We start from the raw sequence: 11,966 nt of genomic DNA, 5'->3' as shown, positions 1-11,966 counted from the left end.
TTTCTGGTGCATCTAGCTAATTTGATTAAGTTATATTCAATTTTGTATTTTAAGTTTTATGCAATACTTTTGATGGGTGCTGCGTTTATCTGTGTGCATCTAGCTAATTTTGTTTTAGGAAAGTCCAGTTTATCGAAGACTGCGCTTTATTTTGATGGATAAAGCTTGCAATGTCTACTTGGTCTGGTTGCCTTTGATCTGGTGGTCTAGGAATATTATTTGCGTTTTTTTTTTTTTTGATGTACTACGAACATCATGATGACTTCTCTGTGTAGCTTGTTCTTTTAAGTTCTCTTAATGTGAATTATTTACTCTTATTGAGTTAGGATTCTCATTTCATGATATGTTTTCGCTGTTAATGCCATTCCTTGCTTAAGCTTGAAATGTCACAATCATGAAAATCTTACCCTAATGCTATGGCTTTTGGTTTTTGTTCTACTTTTACCTTGTTAATTTTCTCTTGCATAGCAATTGAAACAAACCATTTTTTCCGACTTCAAAATTATAGTGAGATTTGAGAGCTTCAAGTTACAATGTTTGTTGAGGGTCGTGTGTTTTGTCAGTGAGATATAAGTTTGGCGTTCTCTAACCTACACTGCATATAAAAGAGAATTGCCTCGTCAAAATTTTTGATTTTTATTTTTACTCTATACTACATATAAAAGATAATTACCTTGTCAAAAAGTTTTTAATTTTTATTTTTACTCTCTTAAGTTTGATAATTATCAAATATGTTATTAGTTGTAATTAATTATTCACTAATGATATATAACATTTTATTAATTATGTACTTGGGCTTATCAAAGGACTATTTGTTATCTTTCATCTTATTAGCCTTTTAAAAGTATGATACTAGTATGAAAAATAATTTGTATTTATTGTACTTGTAATAGTATTAATAGTATAATGATTTTAATAGTATTTTTTAAATTAATAAATTACATTGTAATTTAATAATTATACAATTTAGTAAACTATTTATTAATAGTGTAATAAACTAATTGTTAAATTAAAACATAGTTACTAATAGTATTATAATTATTTTATGTTTTATTTTTAAAAGAGAAGAAATTATTTTATATATTATAATTATTTTAATAAATTATGAATAAATAATAATAATTATCCAAACTATAATAATAAATCATACAATATTTTTATACACAGTTTTATCGTATAATTTATTCATTTAAATAAAATTATAATTGTTCAGAATTTATATTGCTATACAAGTCATTTCATTATTATGCAACCAATAAAAAGTAATTTGAAAAAAAAACATAAAACAAAACTGATATGTTCTCGTGCAAAGCACGCGCATTATACTAATACTATTTAAAGCTTTTTCCCCTAAATCGAAACCCAGTAATGAAGATTGAGAGTTATAATACACCCTGTACCACAATGAGACGAGCATTTTTGCTCAACACGGCTGCATTTTCTTTGTGGAGCTTCCCATCTTGAACTGTATAGACGTCAAAGTTGAAGACTTCTGTAGAATCTTGACATTTGTTAGCTATTTACATAAAGTTTTGACTATCATATTCCCAGTGTCATGTTTGTCAATAAGGTTGCTGAGTATTCGTTGTCATGTTAATGTGACTAGGCATCTTCAACCCAACATTAATCTGCCTACTTATCAAATTATGTCAACATCATTTGTAAGCATAATTTGCTGAAACTGGGTTTGGAGGTTCCTTCCAGTGTTATATATACTAGCATTATCACACGTGCAGATGCACGTGCAAGAGGCGCAAATATTTTTGAAACAAATTTGCATATCTAAAAATTGCATCGTCGATGGTGTACATATTACTTATTTATTTTTCCTAAAAGTAACTTCAAATTTTTTGTTTTGAACTGATGTAACTTCTAATTTTGATTTTATACTCCTTTTAGAATCTTAAATATAATAGATATGTCATTATATGAGTCCATATCCTATGTTCATGGTGGTATAGAACCTTCTAGAAAACTAAAAGAGAAAGAGAAGGAAAAGAAAGATAAAATGTTCACATAATATATGAAACATTCTAGAAAATAAAAAAGAGAAAGAAAAGAAAAGCATCTATTGTTAAATTACTTTTTTGCCCTCCCAACTGTAGTAGAAAATGGGGATATACGCACCACTCGTCCATTTTTTTTAGGGTTTTTTATTTCTAGGCCCATTTGTTTACTCATCTTTACCTATAAACCCAATCATTATTTTTTGTATTCTTAAACCCAATTTTATTTTTGTTTTTGCCTTTAAACCCAATTTCTAAAATACAGTATATACAGCACTTGTATTTATACATAAATATGATAAAAAACCCAACATACCCCTTTCAATACCCCACTTAAACCAGTCCCCCCTCTCTCTCTCCTCATTTGCCTTCTTCCTCAAATCTTCGTCTTCCTCCTTCTTCCTCAAGTCTTTGTCTTCCTCCTCCGATCCCACCTCTATTTATACATAAATATGATAAAAAACCCAACATACCCCTTTCAATACCCCACTTAAACCAGTCCCCCCCTCTCTCTCTCTCCTCATTTGCCTTCTTCCTCAAATCTTCGTCTTCCTCCTTCATCCTCAAGTCTTTGTCTTCCTCCTCCGATCCCACCTCTCATGCCCCCTCCAAGAAATCGAAGAAGAAAGGAAGAAAGGACCATGAAACCAGTCCCCCATCTCTCTCCTCATATAAACCAGTGCCCAGTGCCTCACTCTCTCTCCTCATTTCCCCCTTCTCAACTCTCTGCCCTAATTGAAAAACTGAAACCCCCCATTCTCGTGACCGTCTCCGTCACCGTTGCCGTCATCCTCCGTCGTCGCCGTGAGATGTCTCTCGCAGTCGTCGTCGCCTGTCGTCTTCGCAGTGATCAATCGCCGTCGTCGTTGCCCGTCATCGCCCGTCGTCATCGCCCGACTCAGCTCTCATCGACGACTCCGTGCTGGTGAGCACCATTGGAAATTTCATTGGATTTTTTGACTTAGTTGGAGAGAATTGGTTTTTTACCATACGTAAGGTGCTTTAGATTTTTAGTTAAAGCAATCTCCCTGTACGAAGATGATTACAAGTTGATTCCAAGAATAAAATACCATTTCATTTGTAAAAGGGGAATCACTAAGTGTGAGTTGTTTCAGATGCGCACTAAAATGTATTTTTACTTTCTCCTCAGCTGGACTAGGGTGGATAACTTTCTGAGTATGATGAACCAATGACAGCGTTTACGATGAAAAATAATACAGCTTAAAATTTCTTATTTACCTCAATGTTGAACTATGTTGTTGCATTTCTTGGTATGATGAGAATCAGGTGATTATGAGTATTTTTCTTGAAGTTTTGGACGGACAGATAGATAGCTCTATGTTTTTGCTCATCATCACCCATTTGTGCATGTGTTATATTGATAGTGCAAACATTTGAACTTGTAGTAGCTTGGATTGCGGGGTGTTCTTGATGGCATACATGTTTAGCCTCGTTTCCGGGCAACCAATGTCTATTAACCAAAAGGATTGTGCAAGACATAGAGCTCGTATCGTTGCTCTATTTCTATCTGAAGGTATATTTTCGTTAAGTGTAATGTTCATTGAACCGCTTATATTTGCTCTATTATTCTTTTGATCCGCTTATATTTTGCTTTCAGGAATCTTCAAGACCAATTCCCTGAATGCTAGATGCCAATTGTGATATCCAATATTTGTTTTGTAAAGTATTTGTATAAATATATTTTTGGGTCGTTGTATATAGTTTGTCAATTGCATTTGAATTTGAATGGCCGTTGTAGTGTGTTTTTTGAGTCTGCACTTGAATGGCCGTTGTATATGGTTTGTCAATTACTTTTGGGTCGTTGTATATACTTTTCGGTCGTTGTATATAGTTTGCCAATTGTGATGGTCTGGTTGGTATTTTACTTGATCTGGTTGGTATTTTAGTTCTGTTGTCCGCATGAATTAGGTGCTCTGGTTGGTATTTTAGTTCTGTTGTCCGCATGAATTAGGTGCTCTGGTTGGTATTTTAATGTTTTGTCAATTGCTTTGGTTGATGACAAGCTGAGGAGCTAAACAGGATGTTTGCCAAGACTTGGATCATTGCATTATTTGTTTTGCATTAAATCATTGTAAGTGTAGTGGGTTATCCTGTAAGTGTAGCGAGTTACACTGTAAGTGTAGTGAGTTACATTGTAAGTATAGCGGGTTATCCTGTAAGTGTAGCGGGTTACACTGCAAGTGTAGCGGGTTATCCTGTAAGTGTAATGTGTTATACTGTAAGTGTAGCGGGTTATACTACAAGTGTAGGGGGGTTATCCTCCAAGTGTAGCGGGTTATCTTATAAGTATAGCGGGTTATACTGTAAGTGTAACGGGTTACACTATAAGTGTAGCAGATTACACTGTAAGTGTAACAGGTTATCCTGTAAGTGTAGCGGGTTACATTGAAAATGTAACGAGTTACACTGTAAGTGTAGCGGGTTACACTATAAGTATAGCGGGTAATCTTGTAAGTGTAGCGGTACCACACTGAAGTATAGCGGGTTACACTGTAAGTGTAGCGGGTTAGATTTTAAGTGTAGCGTGTTATGCTGTAAGTATAGCGGGTTAGACTGTAAGTGTAGCGGGTTATCCTATAAGTGTAGCGGGTTAGACTGTAAGTGTAGAGGGTTATCTTGTAAGTGTAGCGTGTTATCCTATAAGTGTAGCGTGTTATCCTGTAAGTGTAGTGTGTTATCCTGTAGGTGTAGCGTGTTATCCTGTAGGTGTAGCGGGTTAGACGTAGCATTTTAGACTGTAAGTGTAGCAGGTTATTCTGTAAGTGTAGGGTGTTATTCTGTAAGTATAGCGGGTTATTCTGTAAGTGTAGCGTGTTAGACTGCAAGTGTAGCGGGTTAGACTGTAAGTGTAGCAGGTTATGCTGTAAGTGTAACGTGTTATGCTGTAAGTGTAGCGTGTTATGCTGTAAGTGTAGCGGGTTATCCTATAAGTGTAGCGGGTTATATTGTAAGTGTAGCGGGTTATCCTGTAAGTGTAGCGGGTTAGACTGTAAGTGTAGCTTGTTATGCTGTAAGTGTAGCGGGTTAGACTGGAAGTGTAGTGGATTATGCTGTAAGTGTAGCGGGTTATGCTGTAAGTGTAGCGGGTTAGAGTGTAAGTGTAGCGGGTTAGACTGTAAGTGTAGCGGGTTATTTTGTAAGTGTAGCGTGTTATGCTGTAAGTGTAGCGGGTTATACTGTAAGTGTAGCGGGTTAGACTGTAAGTGTAGCGTGTTATGCTGTAAGTGTAGCGTGTTATGCTGTAAGTGTAGCGTGTTATGTTGTAAGTGTAGCGGGTTATCCTGTAAGTATAGCGGGTTATATTGTAAGTGTAGCGGGTTAGACTGTAAGTGTAACGTGTTATGCTGTAAGTGTAGCAGGTTATATTGTAAGTATAGCGTGTTATGCTGTAAGTGCAGCGGGTTATACTGTAAGTGTAGCGGGTTATCCTGTAAGTGTAGCGTGTTATGCTGTAAGTGTAGCAGATTAGACTTTAAGTGTAGCGGGTTATCCTGTAAATGTAGCGGGTTAGACTGTAAGTGTAGCAGGTTATATTATAAGTGTAGCGGCTTAGACTGTAAGTGTTGTGGGTCAATACACAATACAATTCTTCATCCATCTATCTATGCTTGTCATTAAAAATAAAACAAATTTAAGGAAAATTACAACTAAAATCAAATTATGTGAAATTAATCAAAGATTATGTGAATTAATGAGTGATCGAATAAAATCAAATTTAACTAAAATTTTATCAAATATAAAAAAAATTATGCGAATTATGTGAAATTAATCAAAGATTAATATATGAAACTAATTTTTATGTGAATTATGTGAAATTAATCAAAGATTATGTGAAACTAATTTTTCCTTAATGTGTGGTTGAATAGTAACAAATGTAACTAACAAATTTAACTAAAAATATAAAAAAAAAATTTATGTCAATTATGTGAAATTAATAAAATATTATGTGAAACTAATTTTTATGAATTCAGGATTAATAATGAGAAATTAATGTGAACTAATAATGTCAAATAATTAATTAACGTGAAATTATGTTCAATTAATGAGTGGTTGAATAGTAACAAATGTAACTAACATTTTTATCAAATATAACAAATTTAACTATTTTTTATGAATTCATGAATAACAATTTTAAATGATTTTTATTTGTTATACTGTCAAATATAACAAATTTAACTAATTTACATGAATATCAATGTCAAATAATTCATGAATAAGAGGATGAATTAATGCAATAAACTTGGTAGATGAGTAAATTGCAAAATTATACCTTCAATTGTTAAGAAAGTGATGAATATCCACTAAAATCACACCATACACATTAATGGAGTTGAGAATTTAATGATGGATTGATAAGTGGGTGAAAATTAATTGATGGGTTTTAATGGAAGAATGTAGTATTAATGGATGGGAGAGGGAGTTAATTAGGAAATGGAGAGAGAGAAAGGGAGGGAGAGAACGTGATTTATTTCCCGCCCTTTCAGACCTCTCCCGTGCGGGTAGAGGAACAGGGGAACGTCTCTCTCTCTCTCTCTCTCTCTCTCTAATTTTTTAATATTTTACATTTTTAATGGGGCCCACCTAATAAAGAACTCATTATTAAACTGTAAAGGGTAGAGTTGGAATTAATTCAAAAATTTTGGGGGGCCCACACTTACAAGTATTGTATTTTGTAAGTTGGGTTTAAAGATAAATACCCAAAGATCTTTGGGTTTATGGATATATAAAATAGTAAATGGGTTTATAGGTAAAGATGGGTAATCATTTGGGCCTAGAAATAAAAAACCCTTTTTTTTATTACCCCTACTATGTTCTTGTATAGTAGTACAGATAGATACTACAACATTGAATCATTGTGATTCACATTTATTGAAAAAAAAAAAAGACACAAACTATAGAAACCGGCAATGATACTAACATCAGCGACCAAATTTCTGACAATTATGAACTTAGATACCATAAAATCTTAGTTGGCAGCTTTAACCAAAGGCGAGTGAGGAGACAAGAGATGATGAGGACTCATAACACTCAAATCCTCGAATCTCTTGGACAAGCTCAACCTCAGTCTCGGGCCTTGCCAGCTCTTCTTCTTGGGCTGGGCCTCAGCCAAATTGGCCCGGCCCACAAACTCTCGAATCCTTCGCAGCGCGACCTCCATCGTCTCGTCGTCGATATTCGCAAAACAAACCCTGAACCAACCCGGCTCTGCGCAATGAAACGAAGTCCCCGGCGACACGTTGAGCTTCACTTCGTTAACGATCACTCTCCACAGCGTGAGCTCTTCGTGGGCCGTGGGCTCTTTGAGCATCGGGCTCAAGTCCATCCAGCAAAAGAGGCCCGCATTGCCCTCCAAGCAACGAATCCCTACTCGTGCCAGGCCCACGGTAAAAGCCCGGCGCCTCTCGGACAATCTTTTCGCGCTCTCCTTTAAAAAACTTGTGGTGAACGCGTCGTCGGATAGCATGGGCGCGAGGAGATGCTGCGTTTGGGTCGAGACCAGGCCGAAGCTCGACATTTTGCGCGCGCAGGCGACGACCTCGTCGTTGTAGGAGTATATGATGCCCACTCGAAACCCCGGGAGCCCCAGGACTTTAGAGAGGCTGGTAGACAATGTGGAGCGAGGCTACGGTCGTAACCGTCGTCGCGTATTGAAGGATCTCGGAGATGCTGATGAATCTGGGGCCGTCGAAGTCGCGTCCCCCGCGAATATCTCGTCGCAGACGAGGTTGATCCTTTTCGAGTTTGTGGAAGTCGAGGACGGTTCTGAGGGCGCTTTGGTCCATCGTCGTGGCCGAGAGGGTTCGAGGGGTTTGTGAGGAGCACACCCTTGACTCGATGTTGGCGGTTTGGGCTCGTCGTTAGGCTGATTCGAGGCGGCGGAGGGTGATCTGAAGTCGTCGGTGCTCTTGGCAGCGGACGGGGAGGAGGTTGACTCCTGTTCTCGCACGAAGTCTCGGTCAAATCTGGAAAAGAAGAAGGGAGGGGGGGGGGGGGGGGGACAAAGGATTCCAAATGTCTATGAGCTTTAATATATTGTATAAATCTAGATATATAAATATTCTTTTTCATACCCTCCTAACTTTTTAATGTAATTTTCAACCTAGACTTGTGAAAGTAGACGAAAAAACGTATTTTCTTTTATCTGGATATAATCAATTAATATGCCTGTGTTAATTAATGAACAAGGCTAATTAATTAATTAGATATTGATGCCTGTCTAAGTTTAAGGTCTAAATCTATTGTCATTTACTCCATCTCAAGAAACTTCATTGATTGATTAACTTCTTACGTTTGGTTCCGGTTTTTGGATGAGTAAAAGGGGGGAAAGCTGTCAAAAATGTCAGCTTTTTGGCAGCTTTCTCCTAAAATCACCTCTTATAGAGGCGATTTTGGGGGAAAACTGCCAAAAAGCTGACATTTTTGACAGCTTTCCTCCCTTTTACCCATCCAAAAAACCCATCCAAACAGCCCCTTAGGCTTTGACTACCCATAATATTCTCCAACAAACGAAAAAGCACACCAAATGAGTGTGAAATTGCGAACGTACCCCGGATAATACCTCCTAAAATCACCTCTTATAGAGGCGATTTTGGGGGAAAACTGCCAAAAAGCTGACATTTTTGACAGCTTTCCTCCCTTTTACCCATCCAAAAAACCCATCCAAACAGCCCCTTAGGCTTTGACTACCCATAATATTCTCCAACAAACGAAAAAGCACACCAAATGAGTGTGAAATTGCGAACGTACCCCGGATAATACGGGGTCGGAATAAGAAAGGCATCGCCCGGATCCGCGAGGCAAAATGCTATTATCTCTTGAGCTCCGGTGGCTCCGCCACTCATCACGATGCGGTCCGGGTCGAACCCGACCCGACCTCCCCTCACTTTTTCCATGAATTTTGCCACGCCCTGCATTTTCAGAGCACGGATTTAATTATCAGAACGTCCACAATCAATAGAATAGTCTAACTATTCTATGGTAGTATGGTGCAACCCGCTCCTATACGGATGGTTCTGATGGGATTTATATTCAGACTCCAGAAAGTCGTCGCGATCACTAAAAAAAAAAAGCTAGTCACTTACTTGTCTGAATGCTGGTAAGCCGTGATAATCTTGAAAATTGGCGATCGTCTGAAATTCTCCGACGCCCTCCGACGTGCAAATCGACGATTTAGGGTTGCTCTTGATCCACCCTTGGATCAAATCGTGACATAGCTGGTTCTCGGCTAGACCCATTTGTATGACTCCGTTCGGGTTTCGGGTTTTATGGAAAGGATCCGTTTCGTAAGCCTTCCATCCGTCGAAGTACGACGAGTTCTCTCCGTGGCCTTCATTGGTAGCAATATTCGAGAGGAGACCCATAGCACAATTTTTTTTTTTTCCTCTTCTTTCACTTGAAGGAGATTTTGGTCCGTTTGTGTTTGTGTTTGAGATTTTGATGGTTTGAGGAGCGAGGAGAGGAGAGATGAGCGTATTTATAGGAAACGGAGGGTACAAAGTTTTTCAACATTCAAATATTTACAAAAAGGACCCTTACCTTTTGGACCCTTACCTTTTGAACTCTTTGTGAGTGTAGAATAAATGGAGCACGTGAGGGCAACACGGGGTTTGGCTTTTGTTATGCTTATGTTCTTCGTTGATTGGTGACTTTTGTTTTTGTTTTGGATATTGTATCTTATTTTTGTCTCTCTCTATTGAGAAAAAGAATTATTGGAATTTAAAAGGAAGTTTCATGAGCACAGTGGACGGGTGTTGACGCTGGAGGAATGGTTGTTGGCTGGCTCCAAAGAATTTGATATTGCATTTGTTTAATCAAGAATACCGTGTGCAGTTTGTAAGTTTTGATGTGGGTCTGTATTGTTTTAGTTTAATTTAAGGAGAAATCTAAAAAAAAAAAAAAAGAAACAGAAGACTTTGCGCACTGGAGTGAGTTGGCTAGCACTGCCAAGTGCCAAGTGAAAAGAGATACTAATGTAGTCAATACTTTCTTTGTACTTCATCATATAATTGTGAAAACAGCGAAGAAATTGAGGAAAAGAATTGAGAAAAACGTAAAGAATAAGCAAAACAGGCTTCACCACATCCTGATGGAGTCTGCCACACCCTGGTGTGGCAGAATCTGCCCTGTCTGCCATGGGTGTGGTATCTGTCACACCCTGGTATGACAGAATCTGTCCTGTTTACTATGGGTGTGGTGTCTGCCACACCAGGGTGTGGCAGACTCGTTTTTAGAATCCTAATCTGTTTGGGATTGTGTTTTGTTATAAATAGAGACACGTTTTCCAGGGTTTCTTAGGCTTTGATTGGGCTTTGATTAAGCATTGATTGGGGGATATTTGGAGCACAAAAAGAGGTATTTTTTGAGCTTTTGATTAGGGTTTTATTTTGGAGTGATTAAGAGTTTTGTTGGTGAGATTAGTTTGTTCCTTCGAGTGATTTGTAATCTCAGTTTGTACTCTTTCTCTATTAGTGAAAACCCCATCCCCTTGCCCCGTGGACATAGGCAACTTGCCGAACCACGTTAAAATTGGTTGTTTGTGTTTGTGTCGTTATTTTGAACTGTTTGTGGCCTTCTCTCTCGGCGATTGATTTGGTTCTCGAAGCACATCGGTTGTTTGGCTTCCGTCGCGCACAACAAGTGGTATCAGAGCGCAACAAGTGGTATCAGAGCCCAACAAGTGGTATCAGAGCTTGGGCTACGCTTGGGCTATTTGGAGGAGTATATCGCTTTGAAAGTTCGTCTAGAGCTTCAGTTGGTGATAAATGTGAGATTTTTCCTATTTGTGGATCTCGTTTCCGTCGTGTGGGGTGAGATCTTTCGGAGACTCTTGTTAGGGTTTCAATTGGAGGTAAAAATCTCTCCTTTATCAGTTTGGATAGGGTTTCAATTGGAGGTAAAAATCTCTCCTTTATCAGTTTGGATCTATTCTTCGTTTGTTCCGCATTGGTTTGTTGGTGCTTTGAGATAGATGGCCGAGAAAGGAGGAGTTGAGGCTGGGATTTTGGATTGTTGAGGAGTGCTTTGACCTGCAAATTGAAGTCCTTTGAGCACATTGATATGAGCAAGAAGACCGAGGTGGAGTTTGGCACTTCTATCCATCGATCGATGAGTCTTTTAGGTGGTGTTTAGTCAGGCATTTGGGGGCCTTCCAATGAGGCATCATTGGGAGATAATCGGTATTTGGTTTCCACAGTTAGGGATTGTTCTAGGCATTGGTGGGTTACAACCAGGCCCCGCTTAAATGTTCTATTTTTTATATATATAATTATATATTGAATATAATATTTTTATCCCGCTTAAATTCGCGTCTAATAATCGCGCATTATTCGCGCTACCCGCACGCGGGTTTAGAAGCCTACACTTTGATCCATTATTCAAAGCCCAATAAGCATTCAATGCTTTTAAACCTCTAAAAGAATGTTCAAAATTTCGATGTGGGACTATCTTGTTTTTTACAAACAAATACTAACAGATTATGAGATAGAAAATTCAATGATACATCTAGCTAGAAACTTAGTTACAATAATCTAGTAGGCTAGCTATGAGACAGAAAGCAACATAGATATTTCATAGGCCAGAAGATTTGATATTATTATCTCTAAGGTTTCCTCTATAATTTACTCTTCAGTTGATATTTAATAATGGATACATCTAGCTAGAAACTTAGTTACAATAATCTAGTAGGCTAGCTATGAGACAGAAAGCAACATAGATATTTCATAGGCCAGAAGATTTGATATTATTATCTCTAAGGTTTCCTCTATAATTTACTCTTCAGTTGATATTTAATAATGGCTAGCTAGAAACTTAGTTACAATAATCTAGTAGGCTAGCTATGAGACAGAAAGCAACATAGATATTTCATAGGCCAGAAGATTTGATATTATTATCTCTAAGGTTTCCTCTATAATTTACTCTTCAGTTGATATTTAATAATGG

The 11,966-nt window shown here is 37.7% G+C and overlaps 1 pseudogene; it reads right to left on the bottom strand.

Moving 5' to 3' along the window:
- Positions 6,823-9,454, bottom strand: LOC109825619 (annotated as a pseudogene).

Source organism: Asparagus officinalis, chromosome 10 (assembly GCF_001876935.1).
Source record: "Asparagus officinalis chromosome 10, Aspof.V1, whole genome shotgun sequence".
Taxonomy (NCBI): domain Eukaryota; kingdom Viridiplantae; phylum Streptophyta; class Magnoliopsida; order Asparagales; family Asparagaceae; genus Asparagus; species Asparagus officinalis.
The sequence above is the reverse complement of the archived record's forward strand: the minus strand, read 5'-3'. Positions and strand labels throughout refer to the sequence as shown.